Source organism: Mus caroli, chromosome 14 (assembly GCF_900094665.2).
Source record: "Mus caroli chromosome 14, CAROLI_EIJ_v1.1, whole genome shotgun sequence".
In the NCBI taxonomy this organism is placed as follows: domain Eukaryota; kingdom Metazoa; phylum Chordata; class Mammalia; order Rodentia; family Muridae; genus Mus; species Mus caroli.
In genome coordinates this window covers 76,523,737-76,545,837 of record NC_034583.1, presented here as the reverse complement: position 1 = coordinate 76,545,837, position 22,101 = coordinate 76,523,737, and positions in this window count along the sequence as shown.

The window sequence follows — 22,101 nt, the reverse complement described above, 5'->3', positions numbered from 1 at the left end:
TCATTAGTAAATACATGGTCAGATAACTTGGATTTAGCTGCACAAGTTAGCTTGTTAAAAATTCTCCATCATATCTTGTATAATTGACTGCTTCGTTTCTTGAACTATTAGTCCCCTAGTAAACTCAGTCACATCCTCTTAATCAACCACATTCTTCAGCTCATCCAGACTGATTTTCTGGAAAAGATGTGTTTCTGAAATGACTTTTCCACAGATTGGAATATTTACTTTTTATAGGTCTTGCAATTAACATCTGTACATGAGCATTATTGTTCCATGTTTATTTTACTTTTATTGCTTTAGTAACTCAAAGGGGGAAAAAGATGAAAATATGGTACAAAGCACGGGAGAAGCACTTGGAGACTAACGTCAGTCACTGCTGTGCACCAGGAAATTCTTTCAAAGGTTTAACATGATAGCATCAGAGGGTGCAGGTGAAATGATTACCTCATTTGGGATTATCTCTGGGGAACCAGAGACTATTTTTGTAGCACCCTCTTATTCTGTAATCTTTAATGGAAAAACCTTGTTTGTCGAGAACTGCTCTGTGAGCAGCTGCAAACAATTTGCCTTTATTGATTTTATGGCTGAACCTGAGACTTTACACTGGGTTCGCACTGCGCATGATAGCCACGCCTCCACTCGTGAGGCATCCAATGAACTGGCTACTCACCATGCCTGTCATGTCAACTATAAATAAATGTAAATAGAACTAGACTAAAATACATTATAATGAGTGCCGTTTTGAAAGTGATTTGCAAATAATTTTTAAAAATAAATTAAGGAAGTTTGAACATCAAATAAACATTTAACACGGGGGGAGGGGGAGAGGGGAACATGCTCTGGGATTAGGTGGGAAAAGGACTGAAGCCCTGAGGGCCAGCAGAAAGAATAAAAACAGGTAACCTACAGAAATAGGAGGTTAGAGGGGACCCTCCAGAATGCACCAGAGACCTGGGAGGTGAGAGACTCTCAGGACTCAAAGGTCTCTCAGCACCCTAGATGAAATACCTTACAGTGGGGAGAGGGAACTTGTAGAGCCCACCTCTAGCAGAAAAAAAAAAAAGGTGTCCAGGGATGGACAGTTGCTATCTCACACTCAAAACTCTGACCCATAATTGTTTTTGTCTGAAAGATCTGCAGGGATGGAAAGGGAGAAGAAACTGAGGAAAAGAAGGTCTAGCGACAGGCCCAAAGTGGGATCCAGCTCAAGGGGAGGTCCCAAGGCCTGACACCATTACTGAGGCTATGGAACTCTCACAAAAAGGAACCTATCATAACTGCCCTCTGAAAGAGTCGAAAAGCACCTGAAAGAGTCAGATGCAGATATTTGCACCCAACCAATAGACAGAAGCTACTGACCCCTGTGGTTAAATTCTGAAGAAGCTGGGGAGGAGGGCAGCACTGTAGGAGGACCAGCAATCTCAATTAACTAACACCCCCAGCCTGGAGAGCTGATATGTGGCCTCTAACACATATACAGCGGAAGAATGCTGGATCTGGGTTTAGTCAGATAAGATGCACCTAACCCCCAAGAGACTAGAGGGCCCTGGGAGTTTAGAGGTCTGGTGAGGTGGGGGTGGGGCAGATAGGGACATCATCATCACCGTGGAGACACAGGTACAGGGAGCAGGTATGGGATGTAGAATAGTCAGTCGGAGGGTGGACCGGGGTAGGGAATAAAATCTGGAGCGAAATAAATAAATGAATAAATAAATAAAATAAACGTGTTATTTTTAAAAACAGCCTATTTGTTTATTTATTTATTCATTTATTTATTTATTTTAAATTCAGAAGTTAATTCATGCTTCCTTCAGCTTTTTGTTGTTTGATTTTATGGATTTATTTATTTCTCTAAATAATGTATGTGAGTACACTGTCACTGTTCAGAGACACCAAAAGAGGGCATCAGATCCCATTAGTGATGGTTGTAAGCCTCCATGTGGTTGCTCAGAATTGAACTCAGGACCTCTTGAGCATCAGCCATCTCTTTTAGTTTGAAGGGTGGAGGAATGGTATGGCATTGGGTGTATAATCTAACATCGAAGAATTTTTATAAACTTTCTCATTTTTGTGGGAATTTTTTATTTCCTGACGTGATCTAATGAAGTGTTTCTAGTTGACAGTTTCTTACCCAATACAACAGATGGCATTAATCCTTAAATTCCCTTTCTACTAGAAATATAATTTTAATGTATATGAAGGTGCAAACCAACATGCACCTCAGTTTCCTGCTCTGAACAAGACATCGTGGGACTTTTGATGAGTTAATACGCAATGGTGTACTGTGGAAATCATTATCTCCCTTATCTTTTTCAGGCTTTAGGTAGCCATGACCACTACACTAACCACATCATTTATTATTTTTCTGTTCTTTTTGTAAGGTGCACATAGTGTATAATTGTGTTGCATGTCTCTGCTTCCCTGCTTGTCTCCATTCAGATATTCCTTTATCAGTATTTGCCATGCAGTTCTTCTCAAAAGAAATGGATCTTTTCTGGGTCCTTTGCTGCTTCAGTTGTTTTTGTCTGCTGTTATTTTCAGAAATAATGCTTATGCAAACAAAGTTGCACGGGGAAAAGTTTCACAGAAAGGAAGACATTTTTTTTTCATGGCTGTTGCCATTCAGGAAGAAAGACTGAATTCAGCTGAAATAGAAACAAGAAGCAGGAGTTATCACAGGCAAGAGGGAAAGTGGGGCTTGACCTCCCGTGATTATTAATTGATTTTACTCAAAATAAGTTTTAATCTTTTCATGAGAAGTGATGGCTTTCCATTTCTGAGCAAGGTACCCGCTGAAGGACTTGAAAGCTGCAAATTTAGTATCCTATCCCTTAAGGATAAACTGGAAGGTCTGTTTGCTCTCACATTGGTGTACACATTTTATATACTCCTCTAAGTTCCTGGAAAAGGACATTTCTGCGTTAGGACATTCTGTGTAACGGGCAAGATATTTTGAACATGTTTGAATTTTAAAGGGCAGGATTGTAATTTACAATTACAGATTTTATAAAGCAAACTGTCTAAGAAAAAGGAGGTCAGGAGACGAGAGTCAGGTAAAAAACTGAGTGACTTTACTCAAATTGAGAGGAGATCCCTGATCAAAACTCATATTCATGAATCAGGTAGAAGAATCTTCAACTGTTTTCACTTATTGAAAACATTTAATATACCAACCTAACTATTTTCATCAGGAATCTAGAAAACACTCTCAGGATCTGCATTCATTTGAAAACTGCTTATTATTGAGGTTGACATTTAGGTCATATGGTTTTCAAAAGTAAATAAAACTAAAAGACCATGTACATTTGAAACCATTTTTTAAATTCTGGGAAACATAGTAACTCTATTTTTAGTCTGTTTATTTCTTAAATTTAAAAATTCAATAAACACAGTCTAGGAATGACCACAGGTATCTGTAGAGGTCTGTTGACTCAGTAGAAAGCCTCTTTTGTCGATGTTTCAAAATTCTTTAAAAATCTTATCACCAAACTTTTGTGATACTAAAGCTAAAAAGGCACCAATTCTAGAGAAAGTCCTGTTTATGGTGAAGTATTTGCAATAATAGCCCAGACTGACACTGAGAAAGAACACTTGGGTTCTGTTAGCAATCTCAGTGCTCTTTAAACCTGTATCTAAGGTAAATTACAACAACTCTACAACTCTATCGTTGCCACAAGATACGATTCATATTTTAGCTACCTACTATTACCATTTCTTTAACTGTCATATATCCATTTGTTGTCTAGTTTTATTCACTTGGAGGTGATTGCTTATTCTAGGAAACTGTAATTTTACTGTTTAAATATACATATTTCTTTATGATCTGTGTTGCCATCTGAAGCCATGTTGTTGTTTGTGGGCTGAGTTACCAACAAAGGCAATGTGGTTGTGGTCTCCGCTGCTGCCTAAAATCTATGTCTATAGGTCAGGCTGCTGCTGGTGACCATATTGGTATCTGTGGCTATTGTGTGGCTCTGTCAACAGTATGAATGTCTTTGGCCTGTGCTGCATCTGTGGCCCATGCTGCCTCAGAGTGCCATGTTTATGTCCATTCTCTGTACAACCACCAAAGACCATGCTGAGGTCTATAGAACCTGCTGAAGTTAGAGACCATGTTGTTGTTCATAGTCTGTACTGTCACCAGAAACCATCTGAAATTCCATGATCTGTGCTCCCACTAACTGGAAAAAGCAAGGAAGCTACATTTTCTGTGGTATTGATGATGACAGACTCGGAGGTGAGAAAAGGGGACATATACTGCTTCTATGACACTCCCTACCACCACCACCCTCACAAAAAGGTAACAGTCTAGACAGAAAGCCATCAAAAAGAACTCTTAAAAATTGGGATAAGGATGTTGAAGTGTAGTTCTGCACAACTGATGGCTTCTGTTGGAGTGCAGGTGTGAAAGGACTCAATTTTCTTTAAGGGACAGACCACTGGTAGTTTAACCATGCTCCAGCAAGTATATGGGCAACACAAATTGGACAGGTTTTATTTTTCTTCTTTGTTTTGTGGGGATGAGGTTGAAAGAGTGTAAGGAGGGGTCAGACTTCAGAGGACTTGAAAGTAAATGAATCATGTTGCATGATGTGACATTCACAAAAAATAAAAATATTGCATTGGAAAAATGATTTTCTACTTCGTTTCTATAAAATTTTTCATTTTCCTATATGTTATAAGATACAAGATTAAATAATGTTCATAATGTAACTGATAATTGAAGCAAATGTGTTTAATATTTCTAGAAAACATATAATCTAATAGGAGAGAATGCTAATTAGTCTATGTTGCATATTAAATAAGCACTGAAAAATTATTCCTATGGAGTTAAGATTTCTCTGTGGGACACTTTATTTGCTATGAACACAAGAGCATGTGAGAGAGTGAAAGGGCAAGGTTAGAAATAAAAAGAATATTCAATTTCCAGAGGCAAGAGTCCACATTGTATTGTAGTAAATCTGTCTGAGAAAATTGTATAGTTAAGAACTTATATAAGGCAAAGCTTCATAGGACAACGTCAGATTTAAGAAAAGCTAAAATGTATAATGTTAGAATACAATATGGATTTAGAACTATCCTCTAATGATTTAATTTTGCTTTCTTTTCTTAGCTTTCAAATACTAGTTACATGGTTATAAGTAGACAGGATAGGGGAGAATACAAATGCAGTGCTACTGATACATGAAACTGACCATGGAATTAACTCACACATCAACTCAACAGTGGTGCATAAGCACAATCCAGGATTTTTATAGTATTTTTCAAAAGAACAATTTCAGTCATTCTTGTTCTATATTATTTTCTATAGCTTCTACAATATATTGTGTAACTTCCATGCCCTCCTCCTAATTTCTTATCTTTTAGACACCCTAACTTTTACCTTCCTAAATATGAGTTGAAAACATGAATGGTAATATTCGAGATCTAAGGTCAACACTATGTAGGGAGGAGCAGGAAGCATAGCTAATATAATTTGACATTGTACAGTGGTCATATATGGGGCAGGTAGTGTCAGTCTAGAGACTGTGACTTCATATTACTCATCAGAATCCTAAGCAATTATCCACAGTGAACAACATATATATCCAGTTTATGAATGAGAACATAACTTACAATGAAGTAGAAAATTATTTTAAATATGCTGATCTCAAAGACTCTTTTAAAGAAATTTTTACAAAGTGTGTGTGTGTGTGTGTGTGTGTATGCATGCATTCAGGTGACATTGCCCCATGACTAGAAAAATGTATCAGATCCCATACAGCTAGTATTATAAGCAGTTGTGAGCCACCTCACATAGATACTTGGTGCCCCACTGACTCTTCTGGAACCTAAAGTATGTGTTCTTAACCACTGAGTTCTCTTTCTGGCTCTGAAACTCACAATTCTTTTTTTTTTTCCATTTACACTTTCTTTTGAATTATAGAAAAACAAATTTATCGTGCAACACATTTGAACAGTTTCAAATCTAAGCCCCTAAATATATTTTTTTGTTGTTTTTAGGTGTGTTTTATTTTTATTTTTATTTTTTAGGTATTATTACATTTACAATTCCAATGCTATCCCAAAATTCCCCCACAGCCTACCCCACCCACTCCCCCAACCATCCACTCCCACTTCTTGGCCCTAGCTTTCCCCTATACTGAGGCATATAAAGTTTGCATGACCAATGGGCCTCTCTTTCCACTGATGGCCAACTAGGCCATCTTCTGATACATATGCAGCTAAAGACACGAGGTCTGGGGGGTACTGGTTAGTTCATATTGTTGTTCCACCTATAGGGTTGCAGATCCCCCCAGCTCCTTGGGTACTTCCTCTAGCTCCTCTATTGGGGGCCCTGTGATCCATCCAATAGCTGACTGTCAGCATCCACTTATGTGTTTGCTAGGCCCCTGCATAGTCTCACAAGAGACAGCTATATCAGGGTCCTTTCAGCAAAATGTTGCTAGTGTAGGCAATGGTGTCAGCGTTTGGAGGCTGATTCTGGGATGGATCCCTGGGTATGGCAGCCTCTAGATGGTCCATCCTTTTGTCTCAGCTCCAAAATTTGTCTCTGTAACTCCTTCCATGTGTGTTTTGTTCCCAATTCTATGAAGGGGCAAAGTATCCACACTTTGGTCTTCCTCCTTCTTCTTGAGTTTTATGTGTTTTGCAAATTGTATCTTATATCTTGGGTATTCTAAGTTTCTGAGCTAATACCCAGTTATCAGTGAGTATATATCATGTGAGTTCTTTTGTGATTGGGTTACCTCACTCAGGATGATGCCCTCCAGGTCCATCCATTTGGCTAGGAATTTCATAAATTCATTCTTTTTAATAGCTGAGTAGTACTACATTGTGTAAATGTACCACATTTTCTGTTTCCATTCCTCTGTTGAGGGGCATCTGTGTTCTTTCCAGCTTCTGGCTATTATAACTAAGGCTGCTATGAACATAGTGGAGCATGTATCCTTCTTACTGGTTGGAACATCTTCTGGATATATGCCCAGGAGAGGTATTGCTGGATCCTCTAGTACTACTATGTCCAATATTTTGAGGAACCCCCATACTGATTTCCAGAGTGGTTGTACAAGCTTGCAATCCCACCAACAATGGAGGAGTGTTCCTCTTTCTCCACATTCTCGCCAGCATCTGCTGTCACCTGAATTTTTGATCTTAGCCATTATGACTAGTGTGAGGTGGAATTTCAGGGTTGTTTTGATTTGCATTTCCCTGATGATTAAGGATGCTGAACATTTTTTTCAGGTGCTTCTCAGCCATTCAGTATTTCTCAGGTGAGAATTCTTTGTTTAGCTCTGAGCCCCATTTTTAATGGGGTTATTTGATTTTCTGGAGTCTACCTTCTTGAGTTCTTTGTATATATTGGATATTAGTCCCCTATCTGATTAAGGAACTGCAGACAGTGTCAGTTGCTGTAGTTATAGTAGCTATTTTAGAATGTTTACATTTATCACACATTACCATAATGAGGGTACAGAACACAGTTTACAGTGCTTCAAAAAATTTAATATATGCTACCACATTCAGGCTAAATTTCATACACAAAAGGCATAAATATAACATTTCCTCTGCTGAAAATCCATAGTAAATAACAGACAAGGTAAATGGAAGTATATTAAATAGGCCACAAGAGTAGATAATTCACTTAAAGTTATGAGAAATGAGACAGAACAGCCAATGCTATCACTCTACCATTTCCAGGATGAAATTATGAGGTCTTTCAATATCACTGTATTTAAAAGATAATCAGTACTGGAAAGAATCATTTATTATCCCTATTACAAAATTAGATGTTCTCAACAAATGGATACATATATACACGTATATGTACATACATAGTACACACACACACACATGTACACACACACACACACACATTTGACTAATTGTGGTGTTTGAAGGAATTACTTGTCCAAGAGTGCCTTTGCTCAAATGTTCCATCTCAACAAATAGAAAATAGAAAAATATGAATTTTCCATCAGTTTTTTTCATTCAACAACATGTCTACAGACACTGATTTGTACAGTCACTGAACTATGAAAAGATGAAACCATCAATATAACCATGGTAGAAAGAAATAGGTGAGGTATGAATCTGATGGTTTATATACTTATCTAACAAATTTAAATTACGATAATTTTATTGGAAGAAACAAGATCGTTCCCAATAAAAGCAGTTTAAAGTCAACAGATGATTTAACTTTAGAGAAATCCAGAGCAAGAGATTTAGCTCATGTTTTCAAGGTACTTGCTGCCAAGAATAGTGATTTATTTCAATTACAGTGACATATATCATCTCTGGCAAGTTATCATCTGACCTCCACACACTTGTCTTAGGAAGAACATACGCATATAAGTCACACAACACACACACACACACCATTAGTGAATTAATTAAAATTTATAAAGAAAAATTTAAAAGTTTCTGTGTACTAATTATAAGGTCTTGCACAAGGTAAGAAACATTGCTACCATAATGGACTCATACATAACACGTGGACAGTATTAACTTCACCAATTAAAGTTTAGAATTACAAAAATTAAAATAAGTTATTTATTTGAATGAATAATGTATGTGTAGATTATCTAGCATACCAAGCATAGAGTATTAGATTTTCATACTGCTGATGCTGTTAGCAAAGTAAGCATTTTCTCATTCTGGTTTTCACTTATTTAATGATGCAGTAATAACTCAAATGATCCATCCTTAATGACTTGATAGTGCATGAATGTGGTGGGTAGGGTCAGAAAGGCCTCCAGAGGCTTATATACTTGAATGTTTGGCCCACAGTTGGTGGAACTTTTGGGGAAGGATGAGGAAGTGTGGTCCTGCTAGAAGAGGTGTGTCATTAGGGGTGAATTTTGGGGTTTCAAAAGCCAACATCATTCCCAGTGTTACTGTTTCAGTCTCCTGCTGGTTTGTGGATAATTATATAAGCTCTCAGCAACGGATCCAGAATTATGCCTGCCTGCCTGCAGACATGCTTCTGCTGTTATGGTCATGGAATAATCCTCTGACACTGTAAGCCTCTGTAGAATCTTTCTTCCATAGCTTAGCTTTGTTATGGTGTCTCTGCATAGCAATAAAAGAGAGATTAAGACAATATTAATCCATTTTCCAGTTTCCTATTATAATTTTATTCAATTTCTATTTGCTAAAAATGTGAGAAATTATTCATTGATGCTGCTAAAATTTAATTAGTCATAATAGTGAAGAACTGATGATGGATAATTAGACCAAAGTAAAAGGGATATAATAATGGTAGATCATGACATTCATACCTAAATTTCTCTGAGAAGCATATTTATGTTGTTATATATTTTTTGATAATTGCTAAGGCTTATATTTTTGCTTTTCTTTGTGGTCATTATACAATGTTATAAAAGTTATTAAATATTTTTATTGTTTTATTTTCTTTCATTGTTGATTTTCAAGGGAACAGATTTTTTTCAAATCAATATTTCTATTTGTACTAATATTGAAAGAAATAAACTGCATTGTAAAACAGATTTCTGAAAAGCAAAACACACATGGTACTTCAGGTTCATATTTTTAAAATGATGCTTGCTACTACTGGTGCAATTCACTGAACGAGTAGGAAGATGGCAAAAAGTAAGATATAAGGGAAGACTGAGTAATAGAACATCTTTTTAACACCTTTTAAATATTAACAAATATCATCATTATTTGTGTTTTAAAGACTGGAGAACTGAGAGTTGGAAGACATTCCCAAGTGAATACTAATTTTTCAAGACAGCATATACTATAAAAGTTCCCATTTCAAAAGAAAAACAGAAAGATACAGACTTTAATTAGTAAATGTCACATTGATAAATAAAACAGTAAGAGATTTAAAAAACAAGACATTATCCCTGACATGCTAATATATTTCACTCTTATCAGTCTACTTTAGATACAGAAAGGGGAGCAGTTTTATTTGTTGTCAATAACTCATATAGTTTATGGATATAAGTATTTTAAAAAGTAAATGTATAAGTGTCATTTTTACTTTTGCAGATGCTGGGATGAGATAAAAGTTGTATCTGTACTGTGCAAATACATAGCTTGGGCTGAGTTCAGAGTGTTTCTTTCTTTGTTTTATCTGTCTCTAGGCCTAGGCCTGGAAGTTTCTAACCTCCTTACAATCTAATCTTCCAAGGTACCTGATACAATCTGGCTTCTCTTGGCTTCTGACAGAATTGCTGTGCTTGCCCTTACACTTACATTGGCAATATATTCTAATCTTCTGGCTCCTTCTTATTCTGTGGCTTATTCTGTTTTTACCAGTGTCTTGCTTGTTGTCTCTGCAATTTGTCTCTGTAAAATCATCCAAGTAAAACTGCCATACAGAAATTACTGACCCTTTGAATTGGGAATCTTTACTCTCTTCTATACCTATGATTCTTAGGTTTGACCTTTTCATTGTGACTTAAGTTCCTGGATGTATTAGGCTGGAGTTTTATTTTTGCTTTGTTTTGTTTTTTGTGTGTGTGTGTGTGTGTGTGTGTGTGTGTGTGTGTGTGTGTGTTTTCTTTCACTGTTCTGTCAATATCTTCTATGGTATCTTCTATTCCCTAGGCTCTCTCTTCTATCTCTTATATTCTGTTGCTGATACTTGTATCTGTAACTTCTGGTCTCTTTCCTGCACCTCCAGAGTCTCTTGCCTTTGTGGTTTCTTTATTGTTTAGATTTTTAGATCCTGGATAGTTTTGTTCAATCCCTTCACCTGTTTGATTGTGTTTCCCTGTATTTCTTTTATGGATTTATGTATTTCCTCTTTAAGGGTTTCTACCTATTTATCTGTATTCTCCTGTATTTCTTTAGGAAGTTATTTATGTTTCCTCTTTTTGTGCCCAAATAATCTTCCAGATTGTTCCAGAATGTTCACCCAGTAGTCATCTTTTCACCAACTGATGGACATTCACGGTTGTTTCTGCTTTTGGCTATTGTGATTAATGTTACTGGCAACATGTGTATATAAGTTTGTGTGTTGGGGAGATATCAAGGAGTACAGTCACTGGAACACATGTTGCTCTGTGCCTGACCTTTCAGGGACATAGTAAACTATATTTCCAAATGGTTGCAGCATTTTGCCGTGAAGTGTTCTGATTCTAATTTAGCCACACCCTTGTTACCATTTGTGAATCTTAGCCACGCTGGTGGGTGTGTGTTTTGATACAATGTGAAAACAGTGTTCCCCAAAGGTCCCTGTATTAACTTGTCCCCCAGACTCTTCTGCAGTGAACATGGTTTGGCCTTTTGGGACATGGGACTTTGTAAGAGGTTCTTTGGTCATTAGTGGTGTGTCCTGGAAGCCATTATGGGACTGGGCCTGTCCTGTCTCTAGCTGTGCTTGTAGCTTGTAAGATGAATGGGTTTCTCTGCCTTGCATTTAAGGTGCTCTATCATTTCCATGAGATGGGATTTTAGGTCAGAATCTTGTTTTTCAGATGTGTTCGGGTATCCAGGTCTTCCTGTGTTGGGAGAACTGGGTACTGATGGTGCCATTTGGCACCATCTGAATGAAATTGGTTTCATTCCTACACCTGATAACTTCAGCAAAATGGATGGATATAGAATTACCTCAAATAAATCAGTAGCCTTTCTATGGACAAAGGATAAATGAACTTTAAAAGAAATTAGAGAAATAACCCTCTTCAGAATAGTCACAAATAATATATCTTGTGACTCTAACCAAACAAGTGTAATATCTTTATGACAAGAACTTTAAGTCTCTGAAGAAAGAAATCCAAAAAGACCTTAGAAGGTCTCCCATGCTCATGGATAAGTAGGATTAACATAGTAAAAATGGCCATCTTACCAAAAGGAATCTACATCAAAATTCCAACTCAATTCTTCACAGAGAAGAAAGAGCAATTCTCAACTTTATCTGCATGACAAAAAACTCAGGATATTGAAAACTATTTTCAACAATAAAAGAAATTTTGAGAGAATCTTCATACCTGACTTCAAGATATACTACAGAGAAAAAGTGATAAATGCATGATATTGGTACAGAGACAGACAGGTTGACAAGTGGAATAGAATTGAAGACCCAGAAATAAACCCACATACCTAGGGTCACTTGATTTTAGAGAGAGAATCCCAAGCTATGGAGTAGAAAAAAAAGCTTTATCAACAAATGCTGCTGGTCTAATTGGAGGTCTGCATGTAAAAGAATGAAAATTGATTCATTTTTTCCCTGTATAAATCTCAAGTCCAAGTGGATCAAGAATCTTCAGATAAAACCAGATACACTAAATCTAACAGAGAAAGTGGAAAAGAGCCTTAAACACATGAGTACAGGGGAGTATTTCCTGAATAGAACACCAATGGCTCAACTTCCAAGATCAACAATCAATCAACAAATGGGACCTCATGAAACTGAAAAGCTTTTGTAAGAAAAAGGACATTGTCAATAAGATGAAAAGGCAGCCTACTGATTGAGAGAAGATACATCTGATAGAGGGCTAATATCCAAAATATAAAAACACTCAGGAAGTTTAGAAAACCAAATAATCCATTTAAAAATGGGGTACAGAGATAAACAAATAATACTCAACTGGGGAATCTCAAATGGCTGAGGAGCATCTAAATAATTTTTCAACACCCTTGGTCATCAGGGGAATGCAAATCAATATGACCCTGAGATTCTACCTTACACCAATGAGAATGACAAATATTTAAAACTCAGGAGACTAGGATCAAAAATTCAGTGACTAGGATGTAGAGAAAGAGAAACCCTTCTCCATTGCTGGTGGGATTACAAACTGGTACAACCACTCTGGAAATCAATCTGACAGTTCCTCAGAAAATAGTTCTACCTTAAGGTCCAGCTATACCATTACTGGGCATATACCCAAAAGAAGTTCCATCATATCACAAGGACATATGTTCCACTATGTTCATAACAGCTTTATTTATAATAGTCGGAAGGTAGAAACAACCCAGATGTTCCTCAATGGAAAATGGATACAGAAAATATGATACCTTTACACAATGTAATACTACTTAGCTATTCAAAAACAAAAGGAATTCATGAATTTTACAGGGAAATCGATGGAAGTAGAAAATATCATTCTGAGTGAGGTAACCCAAACACAAAAGGACATACATTGCATGTACTCACTGATAAGTGGATATTAGCTCAAAAGCTCAGAACATCCATAATACAACTCACAGACCATATGAAGCTTAACAAAAAGGAAGACCAAATTGGATGCTTCAATTCTACTTCGATGGGGAAACAAAATAATCACAGAAGATAGAGGGAGGCTGAGATCTGGGTGAAAGAGGGAAAAGGAGTCATAATATCAGGTATGGGAAGAGATAGTAGTCAATGGGGCTAGGCAAATGGATAGAAATATTTAGTAGTAGGTAATGGGGAAAAAGGAGAACAACTAGAAAGTCCCAGACATCAGGGATGTTAAAGCAGATTCAGTGAAAGGAAGGTAGAAGCAAGATATGTGCAGGGGATGTGGAGAATGATAAGCAAGATATGTGCAGGGGATATGAGGAATGACTGAGTGGGAAGACGAAAAGTAAAAATAAAGAATTATATACAGATGATAAGTAGATATAAAGGAAAAAATGTATACATATGTGTTGCAGTAAAACTCCATCCCAAATATTCCCCGGCAATGAAAACACAACTCAATTAATATGAATACATGCTATGTGCCTAGACTGGGCAGATCTACCACTACACTAGCATCTTCCCCATCTATATTCCACATCCCTTGGAACTTGCGGTTTCTCCAGGCCATGTGCTTCTGCTCTGCTTTTCTTCATCCTGCTCTGCATCCTATCCCTCTTCCATTTTCTCCTTCTCTCTCTCCACCTTCTGCTCCACCTTCCCTTTATCTGTCCAATCATCAGCTCTCCTTTATTTTCCAGATTAAGGTGGGAAGCAAGTTTACAGGAAATCACCTGAGTGCAGACTCGTTCCTTGTTTGAAACCACTCACAGGAGAAGGGAAATAACATCAAATATAATTAGCCCCAGGGCTATCCGCAACACATGTGTGTGTGGAATGCCATAAAAACTTCCATTAGTTTACATACTAACATAAAAATCAACTTTAAAAAATCTGGCTAAACCATTCATTTGCCAAATTATTCAAGAGCAATTTTAAAGATAAATAATGAACTTATATTTTGTATAAATGAAAAAAATTAATTCTTCCTTCTCTAAAGAATTTTTCTAAAAAAGATTTTAAAAACACAAATAGAAGCAGATTCTATTTTTACATCACTTTCTCTCTCTCTCTCTCTCTTGTGTGTGTGTGGGTTGTGTTACACTTAACATATCATAACTATATTTTACAAAGCAAATATATTTCATAGTTCTTTCAAATATATTTCATAGTTGTTGTTATTGAGAAAAAGAGTGTATTTCTAAAACCAGATACATTGGTGCAATTTGCAATCTCAGCATTTAGGAGGAGAAACCAGGAGGGTCAGGAGGTCAAGGATACTCTTGGCTCTATAGTACTTTCTTTTTTCTTTTTTCTTTCTTTTTTAGTTTTTTAAAAGTATTTTAAAGATTTATCTATTTTATTTATTTATTTATTTATTTATTTTTACATTCTTTTTTATTTGGATATTTTCTTTATTTACATTTCATATGCCATTCTAAAAGTTCCCTATACCCTCTTCCCACCCACCCCTACCCACCCACTCCCACTTTTTGGTCCTGGCGTTCCCTTTTACTGGGACATATAAAGTTTGCAAGACCAAGGGGCCTCTCTTCCCAATGATGGCCCAACTAGGCCATCTTCTGCTACATATGCAGCTAGAGACAAGAGCTCTGGGGGTACTGGTTAGTTCATATTGTTGTTCCACCTATAGGGTTGAAGACCCCTTCAGCTCCTTGGGTACTTTCTCTAGCTCCTACTACACAGTACTTTCAAGGCCAGCCTGGAACATATGAGACTGTAGAACACACACCCACACACCCACACATCCACACAGCTATTTCCCCTCCCCCACACACACACACACTCACACACACACACACAGATATTGAGAAAACTGTCTTGCACATGTACTCTTTCCTTCACCTACTCTCCTATTCCTCTCTTCATTTTTCACTTTCTACACATCCTTTCTCCTCCTCTTCCCCCTCCCCCTCACTATTCTCTTCTTTATTTAAAAACAAAGCCTCACATGTTCTGCTCTCCTAATTTAGATTCCAGAGTTCTGAGTTTGCAGGTATATGTCACAGAAAATTCACATATTCCGGCTTCCAATGCAATATAAATATCCTTGAAAACCAAAATCATGACAAGAAACCAGGAAAATATTTGTTATTGAGCACAACCATAATCATAGTCTTTTAATAGGGGTGTGGTAGACTCAATCTCATTAATGAGACATGGTAGCTAGAAGCAACAAAATGTTGACTTTTATTACTTTATGTGTTCTTCAGGGAAATAATTTATGTCAGTACTAAACCTAAGAAAGGAAATTTTTTTACAGAACCAAGAGAAATCCTATTTCTTTATAATAAAGAGTATTTGTCAATCAGTATGATAGAAAGGTGACTAAATTGAAAGATGAAATGGATGGATCTGGAGGATATTATCTTGAGTGAGGTAACCCAATCACAAAAGAACTCATATGATATGCACTCACTGATAAGTGGATATTAGCTCAGAAACTTAGAATACCCAAGATACAATTTGCAAAACGTATGAAACTCAAGAAGGAGGAAGACCAAACTGTGGATATTTCGTTCCTCCTTAGAATAGGGAACAAAATACCCATGGAAGGAATTACAGAGACAAAGTTTAGAGCTGAAACTGAAGGAAGGACCATCCAGAGACTGCTCCACCTGGGGATCCATCCCATAAACAGCCACCAAACTCAGACACTATTGCATATGCCAGCAATATTTTGCTGACAGGACCCTGATATAGCTGTCTCTTGTGAGACTATGCCAATGCCTGGAAAATACAGAAGTGGATGCTCACAGTCATCTATTGGATGGAACACAGGGCCCCCAATGGAGGAGCTAGAGAAAGTACCCAAGGAGCTGAAGGGGTCTGCAACCCTATAGGAGGAACAACAATATGAACTAACCAGTACTACCAAAGCTCTTTTCTCTAGCTGTATATGTAGCAGAAGATGGCCTAGTTGCCCATCATTGAGAGGAGAGGCCCTTGATCTTGCAAAGATCATATGCTACAGTACAGGGGAATTCCAGGGACAGGAAGCAGAATTGGGTGGGTTGGGGAGCAGGGCAGGGGGAGGATATAGGGGACTTTTGGGATAGCATTTGAAATGTAAATGAAGAAAATATCTAATAAAAGATTGTTTTTTTAAAAAAGAAGATAGGCAGGACCTAATGAAATACAAATCAAACAGATGAGGAGAAATTGGTTTTCCACCTTTTATTTTGTCATGGCTTAAAACTATGGGACAATATCGTGTAAGTGAAGGTGTAAGAGAACAACAATTACATGCATTGCTATGGAAGTGGAAATGGGTCAGTGTTGTTGGAGAGCAACATAGAAATACAAAAATGCACACACATGCAGGCCTTTTTGATATGGTTGTGTAAAATGCATTTAACCATATATAAATTATTATGTCAGCTATGACAATTGGTGACAGAAAAATTAGTATGGATCCTTTCACCTGGCATTATGTTAGGACTGAGTGGTATACATAAAAATACGAAGTTATAAAAAACCGTGAAAGCGATGGAAAATAAACTTTTTTTAAAAGAAGAAAATCAATGCAGTCATGCTAGGTCTACTTTTATGAATGCTCCATAGCCTCCGTAATATTGTCAGGCCTTGGGAACTCCCCTTGAGCTGGATCGCACTTTGGGCCTGTTGCTAGACCTTCTTTTCCTCAGGCTCCTCTCCATTTCTATCCCTGCAGTTCTTTCAGACAGAAACAATTATGAGTCAGAATTTTGACTGTGGGATGGCAACCCTCTTCTCTCATTTGATTCCCTGTCTTTCTGTTGGAGGTGGGCTCTATAAGTTCCCTCTCCCTACTGTCCAGAATCTCATCTAAGGTTCCTCCCTTTGAGTCCTGAGAGATTGTTCACCTCCCAGGTCTCTGGTGCATTCTGGAGGGTGCCCCCAACCTCCTACCTACAGAGTTTGCCTGTTTCCATTCTTTCTGATGGCCCCCAGAGCTCCAGTCCTTTTCCCTCACTCAACACCAGATCAGGTTCCCCTCTCCACAACCCACCTTGTCCATTTTTTTCCTCCCAGTTTCCTCTCTACCTCCCCACTTGTGATTGCTTTCTTCTCCCTCCCAAGTAGGACTGAGACACCCTCACTTGGACCCTTCATCCTATTGACCTTTCTGAGTTCTGTGGACTGTATCTTGGGTATTCTGTACTTTTTTTGGGGGGGTGGCTAATATTCACTTATTATGAGTACATACCATGCATGTCCTTTGGGGTCTTATTCAGGATGATATTTTCTAGTTCAATCCATTTGCCTGCAAAACTCAGGATGTCATCATTCTTAATAGCTAAGTAGTATTCTATTGTGTAAATGAACCACATTTCCTGTATCTGTTCTTCTGTCTTAGGACATCTGAGCTGTTTCCAGCTTCTGGCTATCACAGATAAGGCTGCTATGAACCTAGCATGACCACACTCTGGAAGACATAACAAGCAGGTGAAAGACTCAGATGCAGATATTTGCACCCAACCAATGAGTGGACAGAAGCAGCTGACCCCTGTGGTTGAATTAGGGAAAGGCTAAAAGAAGCTGAGGAGGAGGGCGACCCTGTAGGAGCCTCCATTAACCTGGATCCCGGAAATCTCTCAAACACTGAACCACCTACCAGGCATCATACACCAGGTGATATGAAGCCCCCAGTACATATACAGCAGAGGACTGCTGGGTCTAGGCTCAATCAGGGATGATTCACCTAACCCTCAAGACCTTGGAGGCCCAAGGAAGTTTAGAGGTCACATGGGGTGGGGGCTGGAAGTGGAGACATCCTTGTGGAGACAGGGGTTGGGGAGGAGGTAAGGGATGTGAAACAGATGGAGGATTGCCCAGGTCGGGGTGGGGGTCAAATCTGGAGTGTAAAAACTTAAAGGAAAAAAGAGAGAGAGGAGAGAGAGAGAGAGAGAGAGAGAGAGAGAGAGAGAGAGAGAGAGAGAGAGAGAGAGAGGAGAAAGAAAACCAATAAATCTTAGAGATGTACCCAAGATAGAGAGAGCCTCTACTCCATGGTTAATAATGCAAAAATAATAATACTGTGTTTCACTGCCAGGTTTGTTTTAGAAGTTTTTCAAATCTAATGGCAGTTTCTCCCTTTCCTTTCCCCTCAGTCCCTCTGACCTACCTACTCTCTGATGACCTCCATCCACTCCTTCATATTTCTCTTCAGAACAGGGAAGGCCTCTTATGGATAGTAACCAAACATGGCATATCAAGTTCCGTATGACTAGGCATCTTTTCTTATATTAAGGCAGGAAGAGGCAAGCCAGTATGAGGAAAAGGGTTCTAAAATCCAGCCAACATGTCAGAGACAGCCTGTGCTCTCACTGTTAGGAGTCCCACCAGAAGACCAAGCTACACAACTGTAACATATATACAGAGGGTCTATTTCAGTACCATGTAGGTTCCCTAGCTGCCATATCAGTCCCTGTGAGCTCCTAGGAGATAGGGTTAGTGGATTCTGTGGGTTTTCTTGCTTTGTCCTTGATCCATCTGGTTCCTGTAATACTTCACCCCACTCTCCTGCAGGATTCTCAGAGTTTTGCCTAATGTTTGGTTGTGATCCTCTATCTATTTCTATCAGTTGCTGCATGAAGCTTTTCTGAGTAAAAAATATTTTTAAAATATAGCAGAATGTCATTGAACATCATTTTATTGGCTTTATTTTTGTGCATGTTTGGTTCTATCCTAGGTCTCTGGGATATCCAGCCTATGGGTCCTGGCTCTCCAGACAATTTCAGAAGTGGACTCCTTCTAGTTGCATGTATCTCAGGCTGGAACAGTTATTGGTTGATCACTCCACAATGCCTGTGCCACCATTCTCAGCAATCTTTTTCTCTGTTATTTTTAATGTTTCTAATTTTAACATTATAAGCATTATTGAAATGATTATCTTTGTGTCAAAGTCAGAGGAGAATTTGTAGATACAGACATTATATTTACACATGTAATCTTCAATTTACTTCAAGCTATTAGAAGAGATTCCCTATCTAAAGGAAGATACATAGCTTTGTATTTTTTAATAGAAAGAGGGTTTGTGTAACAATACAAACACAAATTATTGTTTGTAAAATGAAGCAATGATACTGGTTGTCTCTGAGAATGGATGTTAAAGAGTTAGTGTGTAATGAAAGACTTATTGAGTTATGCGATTCCATTTTTTAACAGCTTTCCATATTTTCCATATATTACATTGCTTGTTTCAATGAAGACATGTAATAATTAAAAGAACAATGAACATTTTTGAGCAGGAATAAAATGATGGAAGACATACTACAATTTAAGAATTTTGAGACTATTCTTTGGGGCTGTGAATATTAAACCTTTCTCCATAGGTTTAAAGAGTACCTTTCAATGTTTTGATCTTCTATGGAAATACAATGTTTCAGAGCAAAGGGATTTTTGACTTTGAAGTTCCACACTCAGTGTACAAATCACAGCTCTGTTGAAGTTATATGATCTCTGGAAAAATTGTTTAATTTCTACCCTCACTGCATCCTCTTTAGTTATCTACAATTTTAAATACATACATATATATATATGAAACAAGATGAATCAAATTGTGTAAAGTTCTTAGCAGCCTGTGAAATTTTTGCACAATTCACCATGGATATGAAAAGGTTTTGAGACATCAAACTTTTGCTTTGCTATTCACTTTTCCCATTTGTCTATGTGGGTCTTCACAGTAAAGACAGGTTAGCCTTGTGGCTGAGTTTTAACATCTTAGAAAAATCACATCCTCTAATAAAAATGGCTTCCTTTCCTGGAAATACATCTAACAGCAAAACAATTCAAATTTGGCTAGAGTATCAACACAAATTCCTCATTTTCATACAGCAAGTCAAATTTTTTTTATACTTCATGTAATCTTGTCAGCAATTTATCATTTTAAACAGCAACTTACATTATTTTACTATGATACAAAATTTTGTTAGAAACTTACATCTGGTGCATTGTGCTATTTAGATACTGATTCTACAACATATAGAGCTAAGTTTTAACAGTATGCTGTAACTTTGGAAAAGTGTTAAAGCTACAACCTGGCAGAGTTAGATAAAAAGAATAATACAGCATTTCACATGTTTTATATTGTTTCACTTCTTCACTTCTTTATAAATGTGTGTTGTAGCTTTCAGTCTTAACAATAAATAAGAAAATGATAGCAAATATACTCCTTTATATACGCAAGGGTGTAGGATTAATAGTTGCACATGCAAAGAGAATATCTATCTATCTATCTATCTATCTATCTATCTATCTATCTATCTATCTATCATTTTCTGAAAACAGATTCTTCTCTCATACAATACACTCTGACCAGTTTTCCTCCTTTCATTCCTCCCAGTTCGCCACCTTTGAAGTCCTGTTCCCTTGGGTTACCCTTCAGAAAAGAGCAGGCTTCCAAGAGACAACAAGCAAACATAATAAACAGAACAGAGGACAAGGAAATGCCCTTATATCAAGGTTGAATCCCAGTAAGAGAAAAAGTCAGAAGAGCAATCCCAAGAGTTGGAAACACACCTGCTCCTATTGTTGGTAGTCTCACAATAAAAGCAAACTAACAGCCCTAACATATATACAGGAGACACATTATAGACCCATATAGACCCTGTGCTTTCCTCTGTGAGTCTCTGTGAGCTCATATGTACTCTGCTTAATTGATTGAATAGGTCAAGTTCCCCTTGTGTCTTTCATACACTCTGGATCATATATTATTTCCTCCCTCTATTCCACAGGGTTTCCCATCTCCAAGGGGAGGGGACCAGAAGAGACCCCCTAATTTAGACTCTTTACATAATGTATGGCTGCTTCTCTAATGATGACTGGGAAAGGCAAAGATTATGAACATACCAGAATATCATTAGAAGTCATTTCATCATTTTGTTTGTTTGCTGGTAAAATTTGGTTTTCCCTAGGACTCAAAGTTTCATAGATAAGTCTCTGGTTCCTGGAAATCCATATAGTGTTGGACATGGGGTACTTCTACAGCTGTGAGCCTCAAGTTAAACCAGATATTCTGAGGGCCATTCTTACAAGTTTTGTGCAACCATGGCTGGAGCATACCTTTCTGGCTGCATAGATTTATGTGGAGGGTTTTGTGGCTGAGTTGGTGACCAGGTTTCTCTTTCTTCTCCTAGCAAATAGAACTTAGGGGCAAAGGATTCATACAGGCATAGGCCAATCTCTGTACATTCAGTTAGCTGTGAGAATGTTTTCTTCTGCAATAAAGTCCATATGCCAGTCATTCCAGGGTGACCATCTGTCTTAGTATCAGCCTGTGTTATTTAGGGATCTTCACAAGATCTCCTTAACTCAGTTCCACACTGGAAGCATTTCCTAACTACAAACGTTCGCTCAGATTGCTATCTAGATCTTATAAATGCCAGGAAGTTTCCATTGCACGAGGTTTCCACATAGTCTACTTAAAGCTCCATTGTCACCGCTCAAGCTGTGTTTCCTCACACATTGTCTCTGCATCCCTTCCTCTTCACCTAATCCCTCCTGATCCTGTCTCGAACTCCTCCTGGTCCTCCATTAAAAATCTGCTTTATTTCCCCTTTCCGGGGACGACCATATGCCCCTCCTAGACACCCTCCTCTTTACAGAACCCCTGTACATTTCTAAACTCTATCTTACAATAATTTACTTCACAGATAATATTTACTTATCAATGAATACATACCACATTGGTTTTTCTGTGTTTGTGTTACCTCACTGTGGATGAGCTTTTCTCATTGCAATCTAGCCTAGAAATTTCATAATGTCATTTTTTTAAACCCTAGCTGAATAATACTTCATTGTGTAAATGTACCACATTTTATTTATTCATTCTTCAATTGAGGGACAACTATGTTATTTTATTTTTTGCAGTTTTAGGGCTATTATGAATAAAGTCACAA